This window comes from Puntigrus tetrazona, chromosome 20 (assembly GCF_018831695.1).
Source record: "Puntigrus tetrazona isolate hp1 chromosome 20, ASM1883169v1, whole genome shotgun sequence".
Taxonomy (NCBI): Eukaryota; Metazoa; Chordata; class Actinopteri; order Cypriniformes; family Cyprinidae; genus Puntigrus; species Puntigrus tetrazona.
In genome coordinates, this window is record NC_056718.1 from 16132024 (window position 1) to 16149784 (window position 17761).

Consider the following 17761-nt stretch of genomic DNA (forward strand, 5'->3'; position numbering starts at 1 on the left):
ATCAATCCCTCCCTCCCCATTCGGTCTGTCTGGTTCATTGCCCTGGCCTCCATCATCTGGTCCATCCATCCGCCTGTTCATCCACCTACCATTAGCCCTAGAGTTAACATTGTGTCACTGTCTGTGTACATCTACATGCAGCATGTGTGTGCATACATACTTATATATAATGTGCGTGTGTACTCTCATGTATTCCGTAATACACTCAAAATAAGAACAAATACAGACTGAAAGTGAAAATCCCATACTTCCACAAAACACATAATAATTTGTTCTGGTCTGACATCCACTTGCTTCATAAAGCTTCATATGCTTCCAATACCTATCTACAGTATATAACTGAGCCAACGCAAGCTATAATCAAGAGAAAAACACACATGGTGGATGTAAATGATGATAGGAAGACACTCTGCTGCCATCCGAACACACACGCATGTTACAATGAGAATGTGCTAAGACCAGCACCTCGTCACTGTCACATGGTATCCGAACCCAGTTTTTCGATGATGGTGCAGTTCAAGGAATGGATCTGAAACCACCCTGCCCCAGCTACAACTCTCACACCTCTGACAGCACTCTACCCTTTCTCTCCACCTCTGCAGCAAATGAGTGTGAGAACGCCCTCCTCTCCTCCATCATCATCCTCCAGCAGGCCATCTGTCAGCCGCTAATGAATGCACACCATTTGCATGGCTGATGAGCGCCTCGCTTGGCGAGCCTGAATGGGAAGGTCAGTGCTCCTGTCGCTCTGCAACAAATTTTGGCAGGCGCAGCTTATGAGAGAGAGCTTGCAGCAGGCAGAGACCTACAGAGAGATTAATGATAAGAGATGGCGTAGATGAGAGAAAATCGTGGAAAACAGATCCGTAGAAGATCTACATCTTGTTATGCAGCTGATTTTACGTGCCTCCGAGTAATTTATATTCATATGCGTAGTGTTGCTTTCTGCTATACTTGGTATGTATTTTGTGTATGTGTTGATCGGTCGCGTGAGCAGGCCCATGTATGTGTGTACTGTGTGAGTGTGTCACAGCCCATACACTGCTTCCTGTGAAATAAACTAGCTCCTATATGAGGCTTCCTGTGCCTATCATAATGCATTTGTCTCTTCCACTAGGAAGATATGTCTGTGCCCTTCCGCTCTCTCCCCTCACCTCAGCCTTTCCTTGAAGTATGTGTGTGCATGGTGCATGGCTGTCTCCTCCAGTCCCCTCCTCCCAGCCCCCCTGCCTTCTCCCCCCACTCATCGCTCTTCCTCCCCTCCACCCACCCTCTGACCCCTCCACCCCCAAATCCCTTTGCTCTCCGAAAGGAGGCTGCCTCCCTGTTCCTCTCTGGCCTCTTTCCCCGCCCCTTTGTCTCCTCATCTCCCTACCACAAAGGCTGTTTCTCCTGGTCCTAGAGCAGTGTTTTTCATTTTCTCGATTTAGGATTAAGAATTTGATTTGATCTCACCTCTGCAGAAACGCTCTATCTGCTGGATCTGAGGGTCTGTGACAGGCTCTCTACACCGCGGCTACGCAGAGCTCCCACACTGGTGGATTCGACGCGCGCAGCGCGAAGCCAGGAAGCCACCGCGTCGAGCTCATCGCATCGTCTGTTTTTCAGGCAGATGCGGCGTAGGCTATTCTAAGAACCCATCATGGCACGCGGCACATTGAATGACTGCAGCCGCGCGGTTCCCGCTTTGAGAAAGCCACAGCGTGTATCGTATAGTCACAATGGTTAGCCTTGTCGTGAATACCAGCGCAGACATGAGCTCTGGGGATATCGCTGGCACATATGCATTTCCATCTAATGGAGTCTGCCTGGCGCGTACTGCCACAGTGGCTGCGCTTCCCGACGGCCCCACTGTGGCAAATGTGCCCATGAGGAACAGCGCTACACTTCACGCCTCTGGTCCTCAGCACTGCATTTCAGACACTCTCTTCCACTAATTCACTTCTCCATTTCTTCTGTTGGCCACTCTGACATTTCCTTCTGCTGCTAATTCACTGATTAAACTCTATTAATGGATTAGGAGGTATTTCAAGATAGCTGTACATTATATACGCCATTACGAGAGGCAAATTCAGGCTGCCTTGTTTTTGTGTGGGTTTGCTTTCTGCATGGTGGGAGTAGGAAGATCAGAGGAAAAATCTGAGATGAACTGCAATTCAATGCTTTATTTCATACCCTAGGAGCTGTCCAGTATGTTTTCATTCTGTGCACCAGGAGCTGTCCAGTGTTCCCCTGTTTCTGTGCACTAGGCGCTGTCTGCTCTGTGCCTGAAAGTACCAAATCTCCAGATTCTGCAAAAAGAGAGGTAGATAAATAATGTGGTTGTCCTAAAATGCTTTTAAAACCAAAAGTCATAGTGGTTGATAATTTTCTTAAAAAGCACTGAATTTCATGCCTATCCTCTGGCCTTGGTTTTTGGATTAAAATAGAAACTCAGCTAAATCACACTAGAGATTTTATTGAAAGTACACCTAAATTGAAGCCAGCTGTCAGCAGGGATTTAAAGTAGATTTAGATGCTGTATACTCACAGGTTTGCTTAATTTTCTAATGAGGTATATTTACTGGTACATAATCTATTCTATATCAAATACAGATAATCTACACTGGCTGTACACGCTATCACGCTATATGGCTTGGTAGATCTGGTAGTCTGGTGGTTAGAGCAGGAGTGACCAGAAACATGACTGGTTCACGCTGGAATTCATTATGGGAGCACTGATTGTTGTTATATATCTGCAGCCCGCCCTTTGTCTCCCAGGCCTTCAGGCAGACCGGCTGTATTTATTTCCGACAGTTCCATCTTCCTTTTGTTTGGCCCAGCAGCCTGTGCGTCTCCTGCTTCTAGGGTCCATGCCATTCAGCTGTCTGTCTGTCGGCCAGAAGAGGTGGGTAAGTCTGGCCTGCATGCTCTTACACTGGGCTTGCTGCTGCAGTGTCGCCGCTTGAGACCGGCTCACACGCTCTCTCTACCATCTCACACTTCTCCAGCTCACAGCCCCTCCCTACGCTCAAACTCCCTACCCTCTCCCTGTCTGTCTGTGTCTCTCCTCCCCTCCTTCCTTCCCTTCTCTCTCCTCTCTCTCGCCTCCCGCTCTTTCTACTGCCTCCAGAGCGCTGCAGTTCCTCGTTTCTCCACTCCTTCTCTCTCCTCTCCATCTCTCCAAGCAAGGCGGAATACTGAGCCTGACAAGAAAGCCCAGGAGAAATAGAGGAGAGAAGTGAAAAGAGTGCGTTGAGGGGACAAATAAAAGGCCAGTGAGAAAGAGAAAGACGTGGGTGCAGACTCTCTGACTTACTGTGAGAGGAGACAGAGAGGGAGAGAGAGAAAGACAGGCTGCCATTTCCAGTAGGTTTCACTTTGCTTACTTCTTGTTCTTCTTGTTTTGCCATGCTGGTGCTGCCGTGGCCCCACCTAAGTGTCTTTACATGAACAAGTGAGGGCAAGGCTGATCGTCGTGTGTGTGGTTTGAGAGAAGAAGACATTCTCGAATATGCTCATGAAGACATCATTGCATTCCAAATACACAGGTGGCTGCAGGAGAAATGTCTTGATGCTAAGCTCCGCACCTCTTCAAGCTTTCGAATCTGCAATGCTATAGCTATCTGACTGGGATTGTGTGCGGTTGCTCCACCCACACGCACGACACCTAATAATTAGCGTCCAAAAATGTATTTCACCGTAAAGCCCCGACATTTATCTGCAATACTTTCAAGCAAATCGATTTGGAATGTTATTCCATTTTGGCTAACTGTGTACATGTTTGGCAAAAAAGGAGCACATTTTCACTAAGTAGAAATGACTGTGTGACTCAAAGATGATTGTGTTGGAATGGTTATGTATGGTCAAGGATGGGGCTGTAGATTTACCTGTGGAACAAAGAGAAGTAGCGTTGCTTGTAAGCAGTTAAGGGTCATTAAAATACTTTCAGCAATGCAACTTATAGGTCTGAACAATATATTATATACAGTATAATATGTTATATAAATGTCAACCAGTGGCACACCATAAGGAGATTTTAATTAGGTACACTGATCACCATGAAGAGTTGTTTTTTTCTTTTCCGTGATTCAACATACAATAATAATAATAATACACATGACATATTACATTATTATTATTATTATTATTATTATTATTATTATTAGCGTTGACTCTACCAAGGGAAAGTTAGTATTTATTTCCAAATTCAAAACAGATCAAACAAATAAAAAGATTAGTTAAAAGGCAAGAAATTGTTAGAGTATAGTGATTATTATAGCCATATTTCTTATTTTCATTTATAATGATTAACTTTATTTCAAATATTAATATTTTATGAATTTCTAGGAAAAACTTTATATTATTGTTTCTATCACTTAAATGTGTAAATACCTACACATATAATGCTTCTATGATAATAAATAGCTAGTTTTAATGTTTTGTTTAGTTATTATCTATAAAAACCAATTAATATTCAAATGAAATATAATAATTCAAGTATTATTTTAAAATAATAAGAATCATTTATTTAGCTTGTTGTAAGATTTCATCCTCTAATTGTAAAACTTTGAAAGACACTTTAGATAAAAGCACCTGCTAAATGTGCATTTAATGTAAATGAATGTAGATTATCTGCTGTGCAGATTCTCATATAACAGATAGACGGGTAAATGGTATATCTGCATCAGTGATGGAGGCAGGTACTGTGAGAATATTCTAGCATTATTCATATGTACCCATCTGAAATACATGTTTATATGCAATGAAGGGTGAGTATTGTTGGATCAAAGTTGTTGCACTTGTCCTTTTCAACTGGACTGAAAGCAGTCAGCATTCAGTCATAATAATAGCTCAGGAGTAGTTCATGGGAGGTCCTGATCTTTGATCAGCTAAGTGAGATCGCCCTAGCAGGAGTTCTGTGAGAGAGCTGTCAAGACTTTAGAATACTGGGTATGATGAGCTCATGACTAGGGATAAGAATGCTTGTTGGTTAAGTTAACTTTATCTTAGCAACATTCTGTAGGAAATGCTTATAATGACAGTGACATATAGACTTTCTCAGTGTGACTTATACTATGTTTCTAGCTTTCTTTCATTTCCTTCCCTTGTGTTCTTGTTTTTTTCTTTTTAGCTCTGCTTTGGTCTTGGAACTAACTGGCTACAATCTCACCAGAGATGAGCATTAGATCTGCAGTAGAAATCTTAACATTTAAAGCTGCCCTACTCAGCATTTCTGTCAGCAAAGTGTCAGATTTAGGATCAGTAGAATCTGGAGCAGGGCTGAGGGTAAGCTCTGGGCCTGAGGTGGCAGAAAGGGTCCTCAGGAGAAGATGTGATTTGTCTCAGCTGGAAGCTCCATGACCCCAGAGGGCTCCCTTGCTTCGGTGAGCCATTTACACGCTGAGAGAGAGAGAAAGACAGTGAGAAAAGCAGGAGGGAGAAGGAAAACTGAGAGGAGAGAGAAACTTTGCCTCATTTCACAATCTTACAGGTTTAATGAGTCGCCAACCAACCCCCACCACCCCTTAACCACCCCATACACACACACACACACACACACACACAGCCAAAGGTCACTAACCAACCACTGTGTCTGATGTGTGGCAATGGTTTGATAAAAATAGCATCAAGCAGGAAGGCAGCTTGGGAAAGAACAAAATTAGATAGGATTTCATTTATTTACAGCATAATACATTTAACGAGACATGCACATTATCCTGACCCCATTTATTTATGCTTATATCGCTTTTCTCATTTTGTCTGTGGCTTTTTTTTTTTTTACTGAGCTTGTGTTTTGAGAAATGACTGACTAGTTTTAGCATTTTTAAAGTGATACTTCAACAGTACCCGTGCAGATTTTGATGCTACGCTCATTGAAATGCCAGAGCCATCGGGGCGAGAATCAGCATTCTAGTCATAATAATGTCATCACAATTCTAACAATGCACAATGAGAGTGTTTATATATACAACCGGTTTGTTATAAAATCTGATTTTTATAGCTTTTTGGATGTGGAATAGACATTTGATGTATATTGCAAAACATACCATGCATAGGTTAGTTAGCATAACTGGCGTAAGATTGCGCGTAATTGCTCTCTGTTATAATGTAGTCCTATACCATCAGACAAATGCCGCTAGTCAGTGCTTATGCTATCAACGTGAGTGAGATTTTCTCATTCTTACTCTATCAAACTTCCGTGCCATGCTCTGCCAAACTTTTCAATTCCCCTTTGGTTCCAGCAGATGTTACTTCCAAGTTGAGTGAAACTCTTGGGCTTCTTGGTGTTAGCATGACACTAAACTGCCAAGCCGCTTAATACCATTCATAATCTACCGTGTTCAGTACCAAAAAGTTTGCAGAAAGGTTAAGTAAATTCTGAAGGTTTTAATGGTGGAGTTTTAGCTGAATCATGGTGCCAAGCAGAAATGTTGTCGGGCTGGACAGACAGGCTTTATTAACTGGATGAGCATGGACACACACATATACACACCCAGCGGGCCATTCAGTGTTCACCCATGCTCATTAAGACTGAAGAAACTACAATATCTCAATAGCTTCTTTTTTTTCGTATATGAATATTTATATGGGAATTTTTTGGGTTGAATCAATGATTTTGGTGCTAGTGAGCATATGATTCACTCTGCAGTGGTTTGTGATGACGACGCATACACAACAAAGCATAAGGATATTTTTTGAACCTCATTCATCGTGTTTGTATGCAAATTTTATTTGTAATTCATATAAAAATGCAACGAAAAAGGAAGTAAATGTAATTAAAAGTATAATTCAATTTTAAAGAAAGAAATTAAACATATTTGAGAACAAATGTTTCATATTCAGCCAATGTAAATATATGTGTCTCTATATATTTGCTTTCTGAATACTCTAAACAGACGTGGAAAGTAAAGATTTAGCATCAACACTATCCTTTTATAGACTGGGTGGCGTGTGAATGGCAAAGTGTTGTCATTTCATATTGAATGCTTGAAAAAGCATTAGTAATAGTGCGCTTGAATTGAAAAAAACATCTTTATTCTAAGAACAGAAATCCAATTTTACATTTTCCAACTTTTTCACTATTAGTAAATTGTCTCTGTGCCCAACAGAATTCAGTACAGAAAAGATGGAAGGACTGGATGTAGGCACTGAGAAAGTGTAATGTAGCTCTGAATCAACAGTTGTATTATGAATAAAGGTGGATTATATATATATATATATATATATATATATATATATATATATATATATATACACATATATATACATAGTGTCGTTGTATAGAGTGTTATCTCTGCTATTTGTCATTCTTAGAGAGTTCCATCGTGATTCAAACAAGTTATTGTATATGAAGGCTACAACACTCTCTCTTTAGATTATTCTGTTGCCATTTTCATGGGAAGCCCTGATCTACATTAGATGCTGCTGTGACCTCTAGTTGAGTTAAGAGAGTGAGGGAGAGAGAGAGAGAAAATAGAGAGAGAGAGAGAGAGAGAGAGAGAGAGAGAGAGAGAGAGAGAGAGAGAGAGAGAGAGAGAGAGAGAGAAAGAAAGAAAGAAAAGAAGACTGAAGTGCAGCTGCAAACAGCCACAGGGAATGAGAGATTTCTGTGGAGGTGAATAAAACATTCAGGGCAGCCCAGGTTAGATCCCTGATTCGTGAGGATCAGCAGGCATGCAGTGTAAAACAAATCCAGCTTTACCTCTCACCCCCTTGTAAACATCTGCAGCCCAGCAGTGTATCAGGCTAAATTAGGACTGTGGTGGTTTTAAATGACATAATATAGTTGCAAAATGTAATTTCAAAACTATAACGGCTAAAAGAAAAGTAGTGTATGAGCAATAATTGAGTAATAAAATTAATCTGAACATATAATTATGCAACGCTAAATGTATAAGGTTACCCAAAAATACTCTAAAACTTAAACTAAAAACTATAAACTGAGGCGTTTTATCTGACACATAAATGCTGACTCAACCAATGGCATGGGATGGGAGGGGGACTATCTGTTTGCCTCAGGGGTCATATCTATAAAGTCATTTCGAAAAAACAGGTCTATTTGTGCAGATCTGCTCTACAGAGGCTTCTTCTTTTCACTGCAGCTGGATAACTGAGAAACAGGTTTTATGTAATGCATTTGTATTTATATTCAACAAGAGATGATAACGCGGGAGTACTGTAAATGCCAGGTTCAGCTTTCTATAACTGGTTTAATATTTAACATTAAGTTATGGACGTCGGAGAATATTATAAAATATCTGACTGTTGACTAATGCATTCACCAGAATCAGAATCAAGTATTTAATAGGTTTATAAACATTTTCTATTTTGTTGAATAGTTTAAAAAATTATATAATAATAATAATAATAAAAATCTATACTACATAGGGTAAATTAAAATTTTTTTTATCTAGATTATATTAAACATTAAATCTGCAGTCTGTAACTTTTTGGTATCTAAAATTGAGTACATTTATATAATGCTTAGTACACCATGAATCCATTTTTCCAAACCGTATTTTTGGCTTGTCCTCATTCACTATGGTTTGGGTAGGTACCGCATGGAGTAGCCCCGTACCTGACATTAACAGAGAGAAGAGACTCCAGCTACAATCCTCCATCTCAAGCAAGACGCATCGAAGTTCTGTTTATTAACCGCTAGAGCAGCGGGCTACGGACTACAGCTTTAAAAATATGGTGCTGGTTGTCTAATTTAAAACTGAACCAGAATGATTTGCAGAGAGGGTGCCATTTATCCATAGCAGTATTTATCTGAGAGTAACAAAAATAAAGAGAGAGAAGGGAAGTTTTAGACTCTGAGTTTCCCGACTTATGTAATATACACTACGACCATGTACTAATGTATGAATTTTTGAAGATTTCATGTTGCATGCATGAATCGCCCAATGTTCCACAATTTCTTTTCCATTTAAATGTCTATCATCAGTGCACTTGAAATGTAAAATCTGAATACACTATTTGTAGAAAACGGCATTGAATAGTAAAAATCGGGATGCACCTTTGTTCTCTGTACAAATACAGAGTCAGTCATTCTCAGCCATATCCAAGACTCTCTTGAATCATCGAATCCAATTCTACAAGTGAATCCGATCATCAAGAATTTGTAAGCTGGTGGCAGCCATCGAAAACAAGCACTGGTGTATAACTCCATAGGTCCTCGTCCCCACAGACTGCATCCACTCTCCAACCAGTACTGACCTGATTCGCCCCATATATGCACACAATGACTCAGGAAAGCTATCGAGTCTGTGTGTTGAAAGCGCAACGCATACACGCGCTATCCGATAATGGCGATGATTCACTCTAATCGGTGAGAGCATCTCACAACATGAGCTAGGCCATATGGAGGCCTATTTCTGTTGCATTTGCAGACCCGTGGAAGGGAGGGGGAGTAAATGGAGGGCCTCTACTCATCTTTCTTTTTGAATGTGAAAAGGATTCCTTTTGTGTGTGTTTGTGCAGCGGGGCATTTTCCCTTAATAACTAATCTGGGGTGATTACACGAGTTCAGCTCTTTAAGAGATCATCTGGTTTCTGCTCAGTCTTTTTACTTTATGTGTTGTTCTAAAAGAAAGGAGGATGGAGTACATTAGAGAGCTCAAATGGGCATGAGTGGGTATTTTGCGTCTGCAGACATAGACACGGGTTGCCGGGTTGTTGTTGCAGGAGTGTGTTAACAGAATACAAAGCATTCTAAAGAGGTGAACAGGTTCTGCTGCTCTGGCATCGGATGAAGATATACGGCTCTTGAATTCCTAGAAGATGACAGAAGGATGTATTTTTGTGAAAGCACTGTCTTAATTGCTTTTAATGTTTATATAATCAGTCATGCTTCCTATTGTGCACTGCAAAAAAAAAAAAAAAAAAAAAAAAAAATCGTTGCTCAATCAATCAGTATTTTGTCTCGTTTTCCTGGAAAAATATCTAAACATCCTTAGACAAGATCAAATTACTTTTAACAAAATCACATGGGATATTAAGAAGTATTTTCTAGTTTCTTTTCTTTTCCTTATTTGCAAATCTCCTTTTTGATTTTCTCTTACAAAAAAACTTATTGGTTTAGTTAAATTTATGCTTAAAACAATTTGCCGATGTATGTAATTAAATTCAACTTAAACCAAAAATGTACTTTCTAAATGCATGTGAATTGTTAATCTTTTTTAGTGTTTTACCTTATTTTTAATTAAAATGTGCTAAATCGATTTTCCTCCATCCAGTCAACAAGCCGGTATGATAGAACTAAGTCCAGAACCAACTTTAGAATCCATTTCACCATCTACATGGCATTATGGAGGAAAAGATGGCAATTTTAAGATTAATAAGATGATTTTTTCATGACGTATGTGCGCTTAATGGTGTCCAGGATCAATAGCGCGCTGCTCTTTCATCCCGATATTTTTGCAAACAGGTCTGAAATTATGGATTTTAGCAGTTTGCTAGTCTGCCACAGTTTGTCCGGTCTCTAGTCTGAGTAAATCATGCGTACGCACTGGTGGCATCTGTAGTTCCATCTGTCGTTCTCACCTTCGGTTGTCATTGTCGACCAGCCCTGTGAAAAGTTACATAACAACATCATATAACAGGGCTGGCACGAAGCGCCAGTGGGCAGCGTATTCTGCCTATACAAACTAACTATGGGGATATTTATATAGAACGTATAGCGGCAAGCACACACATAAAGATGGTAAGGAATGACCAGTCAGTAAATTAAGGAGTTGGCTCTAGGGTTTCTTTCTTCAGACACTGTTTGGGAGTGTCGGACAGAGAGCTCATAGAATGAGTCATGAAGTGGGAGAGCTGTTATTTTTAACACACGCGCGCACGCACACACTGCCGTGCCTCACACAGGCTGCCATGCACTGGCTCACTGGGGACAGTCCTGTGATGGAAGACGTGAGGCAACACCTCCATTAGAGTCCAGTGCAGGCCCTCCAGCACAGTGACTCAGCTAAAACACACTGCTAATTATTCATTAGGGCCAAATGTGCCTACAGTACAGTACACAGCCTGCGCACGGCTCGAAGCACAACGAACAACATCATATTCCCTTTTCCCACATAAACGCTGGTGGTAGATATGGGTTTTTAACAAGATGAGTAATTTTTGTCATCCTTTGGTAAAGGAGAGCTAGATGAAAATGGCTCATTATTGCAATTATTCATTTTAGGAAGCGGAGAGAGAGAGAGAGAGAGGAGAGGGACAAGGAAAGAGAGAGAGAGAGAGAAAGGAGCCTTGGCTGGTGGTAATTAAAGCACGTCCTTCTCGATAGGGACGCAGCGGAGGTCTGGGCTGATTGCTCCATGGTTTCTCCGTCTCTGAATGCGTTGTGAATGAGACAGACAGGAGCACGAGCGCTGCATGCTGATTAAAATCATATTTCCTCCATCTCGGCTCAATCCGCGCTGATTTGCCTCACTGATTAGAATTCGCCTGGTGACAAAGCTGGGACAGAGCCCAATGCAACATATAACTAATCACATTCCGCCACTGCACCAAGCTCATAAAGACGGGGAGAATTAGTACCGCACGCTTTTGGACAGATGTGCGATGAACCGAGTCTGGAAAGACTCATTAGTTGACAAAGAGCGCTTTGGACAGCAGTATGGGTTTGGTTATAGATGTCAGGCTCTCGTGTGGTTCGGATGGTTGTGAGCTGATAAAAGCTAAAGCTCTGTTCCAAAACCTACTCACTGCCTACTGCTTAGATAGGCACCTTGACTGTAAGCTAGTGGTTTGAAATACTGTGTAGATGGTGCTATATGCACAGAGATTCAACTGTACAAGAGACTCGACACACGGTTGATTTTAACACAGGCAAGGCTAATGAATAGTCTAAAAAATATAGACAAAACTGCGACTTTTCAGTTTTGAATCATTTCTATTTCTAATCAAAATATGCGCTACTTCATCTAATCCATCTCAACTTTTTCCCTCACGGTTGTTTCAGCTGCATTCAGCTTTTTCCGTCGGATTCAGGGAAAACATATTTTCGATTTTTCCAGCATTTGAACGATTACAGGAAGTCACTTTGGGAAATTTGTAACTCGGAATATGATTCGAATTTCGTTGAGGCACGTGTTGATGTAAAAAAATGTCTTTGTGACTTTAAATAAATTAGTTTGTTAGAGTATGAATTTATGTGTGAACGCTTATTTATGAACACGATGATAGCCAACTAAAATGTTCAAATTGTATATATTTCATACTAAATATAAATCTAATCTTTACTGACATATTTACTGACATATTGCTTGAGACTTACTAATATAAAAATTATAATTAATCTTTATTTGCAGTACTACTTAGCACAATGCACATTTCTTGACATTAAGCCTAAAATGTGTTTTATGTATGTAAATATACATCAGTATATCTTTATTTTCAGCTCAAGTTAAAGTTAAAGTAAAAAAAGTTTAGCAAACTTTAAGTATGTAACTATATTTGTAGTATACTTAGCATGACATAAATGTATTTCAAATGGATTTAGTATATTTATTTTTCATTAGGGAACAAATCTTTTACAGTTTGCATTAATGAAGTGACAGTATGAAGTGTGAAGCTTTTCGGTACTTTCCCAACTTTTGAATGCGTGGCATATTGAAAAAAAGGGTTGCCCTAGCTTGCAAATTAGCTTCAGAAATCATACTTGCAAGTAAAACAAAATATATTTGTCTTTTTCATCAGTGAAAAATATCTATATAACTGCAAACGCAAATTCATCTTATTGTAACAAATATCAATTTTGTCTCACTGTAATTGACATGGCCTCAGTTGTCTTGTTAAACCTGACGTCACGCATCACGGCATCTGGGTCTCAAACAGATTCAGAAGTCTGGACTCTTAGAAAGCAACTAGGTAAATATGGCAAATTTTCAAGAACTCCTAAATGCGGTCGTCTGGCATGACTTTCTGCATAAGCTTGTCGCAAATGTATTACGACTGCTCCCGCAAAATGTGGTGAAAATAAATCTACTTTTGGAATGCTTCTAGGATTAAAATGCAGCCTTCGTAGGCAGCTCAATAGGTTTTAAAGCGCTTGCCTTGAATTGTCAGTGGCTTTAAAAATCGAATGGCGCGTTTAGCTTCACAAACCTCTTTGACGCTCTTTGGCATAGTTTCTTTTTTTCAGCTCTCTGTGCACGACTACATGTGTTTGTGTGTGAAATACACCTATCTACGTGTAAGAACTGGCCGGGCTGTTCTCTATCCCAAACGTACACGAGAACACGCCAGCTGCAGAGGTAAGGCGTGGTGGAGCCCAGCGGGCTGCTGTAGTGTAGAGGAGGAGATGTAATTAGCAGGTATGGTGTGAAAGCGGCCAGATCAAGCTGCAAGGTGCCCCGCATTGTGAACAAGCTAAGCGCTGCAAAGTTCATCATGACATTTTCACCTCCGTTATGTGTCATGGGATGGCATTTGTGCTGTGTTTAATCGAGGTTTGTGCTTTAATTTGGGAAAATGCTTAGACTACTGTATCTGATTTTTCTTTTTCGGTGTAATTATTAAATAGACTTTAAATAAATGCGACAGAAATTCTAGGTGAAATTAGGACACATCTTCTGCAAATCCTAGAATAAGAGATACTGGAAAAACCAACACATTTGACTGCATCCATTAGCTCTCAGCTAGTCATCGCTGGTATAATCTGATGGGTAACATGCGATTTCTTCCTGTCAGACGATTCTGGCAGTCTGGGTGCCCACATCTCCTCCGGGCCTGGCACCAACTTAGGTTGTCGAATGAGGGGCCAAAAGCTATTTTCCGCTGAACTGCTCCTCACTCTCTGAGACGTGAAGTCTCAGGAAGCATTCGCCTTTCCCGTCGCTGGGAGAGAGGACTTCTGGTGCCTCCGCTGCCATTGACGACGTGTTGGTTGGATCCCACGCGGCTGCCAGGCATCATTAAGACCTGATGGCACGGGTTTCTCTCTCCATAAGCAAGCCTCGAGAATGGCAGGGGGCAATTAAAGCTCTTCTCTGCCTGATGGAATAGAATGAGGCCCCAGGAGAGAGAGAGAGAGTCAGAGTCAGAGAGGTAAAGCGAGAGAGAGAGAGAGAGATGGAGAGGGAGGCATTGTTCTCCAGCCTTACCTTTGATGAGGATGCGATAGAGTGCATCAGGATGGAAGATGGGTTTGTTTCATTGTTTAGCGCCGAGTGTCTTTGTGGATCACATCCATGCCATGCACTATATGGGTTGAGTCAGACTCTGAGAGCCCTCAACTCGAGGCCATTTGTAGATTAGCTGCATCTGGCAGATCGAGAGTTTTTCATTAGTACTTAAATTAGGAAACTTACGAGAAACGTCCTCAGAGCTCGTGTGCCGTCTCAAACGGGAAATGTGCCAGTCTGTGTTTTGAACGCAAGGAAGCGTTCTTCTCAAAATACCCGCAATTAGGGGCCGCTGATGTAGTTGTGATTTCAGGCTGATCCAGTTTTCTCGCTCACATTCTGCTTATAACCTATGGCTTCGTGGCTAGTCATGTAGCTAATAATGAAGAGCTCTACTGTGCATGTGCTCTGATTCTAAATGAGGACTGGAAAATGCGAGCAGCCCACACTCTCCACTCTGTGCGGTGATTGGAATTCTGGCTAGACTCTTTGCAGGCATCTGCATTACATGTGCACACACATACACACACACAAATTTGCATTACCGTCGCATTCACACCGAGTGAGTCACGCCGACTGATAAGGTAGAGCAGAAGTCTAGACTCTTTGAAGCTCTTGACTAAATATACCACCGTATTGAGCAGCCAAACATTTTCAAACACTGACCATCGGATTTTATTCTCCAGCAGACAAAAGGAGGATGTAGCATACTAACATGCTGCTCTCTCACTGTTTCTGTAATATATAGTGTGTATGCTCTGTTCAGCTTGCATAGGAAACACATATGACCTACTACAATATATTTGCAAAAATCTGTAGAATACAAAAATGTATGTTATGTGGATTATAGTATCTCACAGTGGTTGTGAGAGAGAAACCAGAAAATGATATGCAATACAATTGGGTTTTTATTATTTTAAGCAAGGACTTGATTGTTACAAAAGTTTTCTGGGTTTTTCAGCTGCTTTTTCACTTTTTTTTTTTTACATCAAATTGTATCAGAGTTTCCACAAAATTTCTAAAGCAGCACAACTGTTTTTGGGATTGATAATAATAGCAAATGTTTCTTGAGCACCAGTTCAGTTATAAAATGATTTCTCAAGGATCATGTCACACTGAAGACTGGAGTAATGAGGCTAAAAATTCATCTTTTCCATCACAGGAATAAATTAAATTATAAAATATTCCCAAACAGAAAAGTTATTTTCCACAATATTGCTGTTGCTATTACTGTACTTTTGGATCCAATAAATGCTGCTTGATGAGCATAAGACGTGCCTTTCATACATTACCAACAGAATCTTATCAACCCCAAACCATGGAACAGTAGGTAACAAATGTAATATCCTTAATTATCACTTATTATTTGATCACGCTCTAAATGTTAAGAATTTTACATTAATTATGTATCACCCTCTTGCATTTAAGAGCTGATAGCAATGACAAAAAGATAGTAGATGAATAACGTCTACTGTTTCTTTAACTATTAAAAAAAGTTTAAATGTGCAGTGTTCAGTGCGCTATTGTAGGCAAGTATTCCATACTGAACGCAGTCAACGTCAACGTTTTTTAAATCAGAGAATGCAAAATGAATAATGTCTCATGACGTGATTGTTTCAGGCTCTTGTAGACATGATGCCATCTGAATTGGGGCCAGGCAACAACCAGCCAAGCAAATCTGACCGGTCACACCACATAAATCCAGACCAATCTCAGGGTCACTGACACCAGCGCCTAACGTAACAGACAAACATGTGTCATGAATCGACAGTAAATATGATTTTGGATTTGTAATGCTCAGTGTTTTTTGACTGTCCGCGGGGTGATGTTAGGCAGGGTTGAGGGGAAATTAGCTGGAGAGATTGCATGCAGAGCCTTGAGGGTTGTAGGGTCATGTCTCTCTGACTAGGTCACTCTGTTCCTGATGACTGGGCGTGATGCACACTCACACAAACACACATGCACACACTCGTGGTGGAGAGGCTCACAGTGGTGCTGTGCATCTGGAGCAGTTTTTAGATGAATGGGATGTGACAACAGTCCTGCCAGGCGAATGCCTGGGCAAGGGTTTTTTTTTTTTGAAGAGTTTGGTCTGATGCTAAAATTGTGAAGATTCTCTCTCTTGAAAGACCACAACTATTTTTTTGATGCACAATGATTGTAGTCTGCAAAATTATTTTGACATTCTGTTAATTAAAAAAAAAGTAATATGTAATATGAAAGTTTCATCATTATTTCACAATTGAAAAAGATAGGTAGGTAAGTTAAAATTCATCATGTGCCTTTCTCTTTACCACCTGTGTTATTATTATTTTAGTCATCGGTATGTGTTAAAGTATAAAAATTAAGTTGAGTTATGCTAATTCAACTGAAAATGGCTTTTGAATTCACTAGTTGAATGTTTTCTTTTTTCCCTTTCTTGTAAATTACAGCAGTTTTGAAATGTAAAAATTACAAGTTGTTTTGTGAAGTTGTTTATATATTTTGTACTTTATTTTTTACCTAAATATTCTGGCAAGCACATTTTGTAAAAACAACAGTACTTTGTCAAACTTTCCATAAATTTAATAATAATTCATTTAAATCTTCTAAGATTTACAAAAGATGCAAGATAACCATTAAAGCATAAAAAAAGTAGTCCATACAACTATACTTACAGTGTTCCAAATAATATAATAGTTTTGTGTGGAAAAGACAGCATTTAAGTTAATTTATTGATATTTTCCTCCAGTGAGCTCTTAATGCTGTGACCAAATCATTGAGTCAATAAGCTGAACTCTCAAACCGATTCAGTCTGATTCCTGAACTCAGGCTTTGTGAACTACATTAAATGATTAAATTAAAAGATCTGACTTGAGAAAAAAAGGTTTAACTACTTTTTCCTCAACACAAGAAAAACTGAATTTAAGTCATATGCATCACTTTTTGTTCCTCAAAAACAAAAAAGCCATAGCCATGGCGGCTCAGAACAACTTTAGGTTGAGTAAATGATGTCAGAATTTTCATTTTGGGTGAACTAAACCTTAAAAATCAAATCCTTAGCAAGCTCAGATAAACCCGAGGCTATCTGCTGTCGTAACTGAAACTGCGTAACGTGTGAGACGCAGCCCGCAGGTATGCAGGGTTCGCATGGGGAAACGTTGCTTTTGGATAGGACATGCAGAGCTCTGAGACTGCAGACTCTTCTAAAAGAGCCCATATTTCTCCTCTCAAAAGAGAGAGAGAGAGAGATTAGATTTTGAAGCTGTATGTCCCACTTTATGTGAGACAGAAGGGTGTTGGGCATGAATACTAAACAGTGTTTTCCCCCAATTACAAGCAAGCTGGGCCAGATCGCTGCCACTGGGGGACAGCTGGAGCTCATATGCTTTGATTTGACCAAGTGAAGTTCAGATGAGAGCTTCCCATATTGCCCCAGTGTGAGTGATTGAGCGATCTATCAGCGGAAAGAGGGGCAGCGTGAGAGCGAGTGCATTTTTGTGTGTGTGTGAGGCGGACGTGAGAAGGTGTTACGCACAAAGATCCATCTTTCTAAGGAAATTTGTTCAAGTCTGTATTTCTGTCATTGAAAGGTTTTCAATAGACATCTCCAGCATTTGGAGAGCACCCTTTGTGTCACTGGCCTTGGAGCTGACAAATACTTGCAT

General features: G+C 40.2%; 1 pseudogene; it reads left to right on the top strand.

The window, feature by feature from the left end:
- LOC122324516 overlaps positions 1-17761 on the top strand; it is a 307667-nt pseudogene that overhangs the window by 249301 nt on the left and 40605 nt on the right.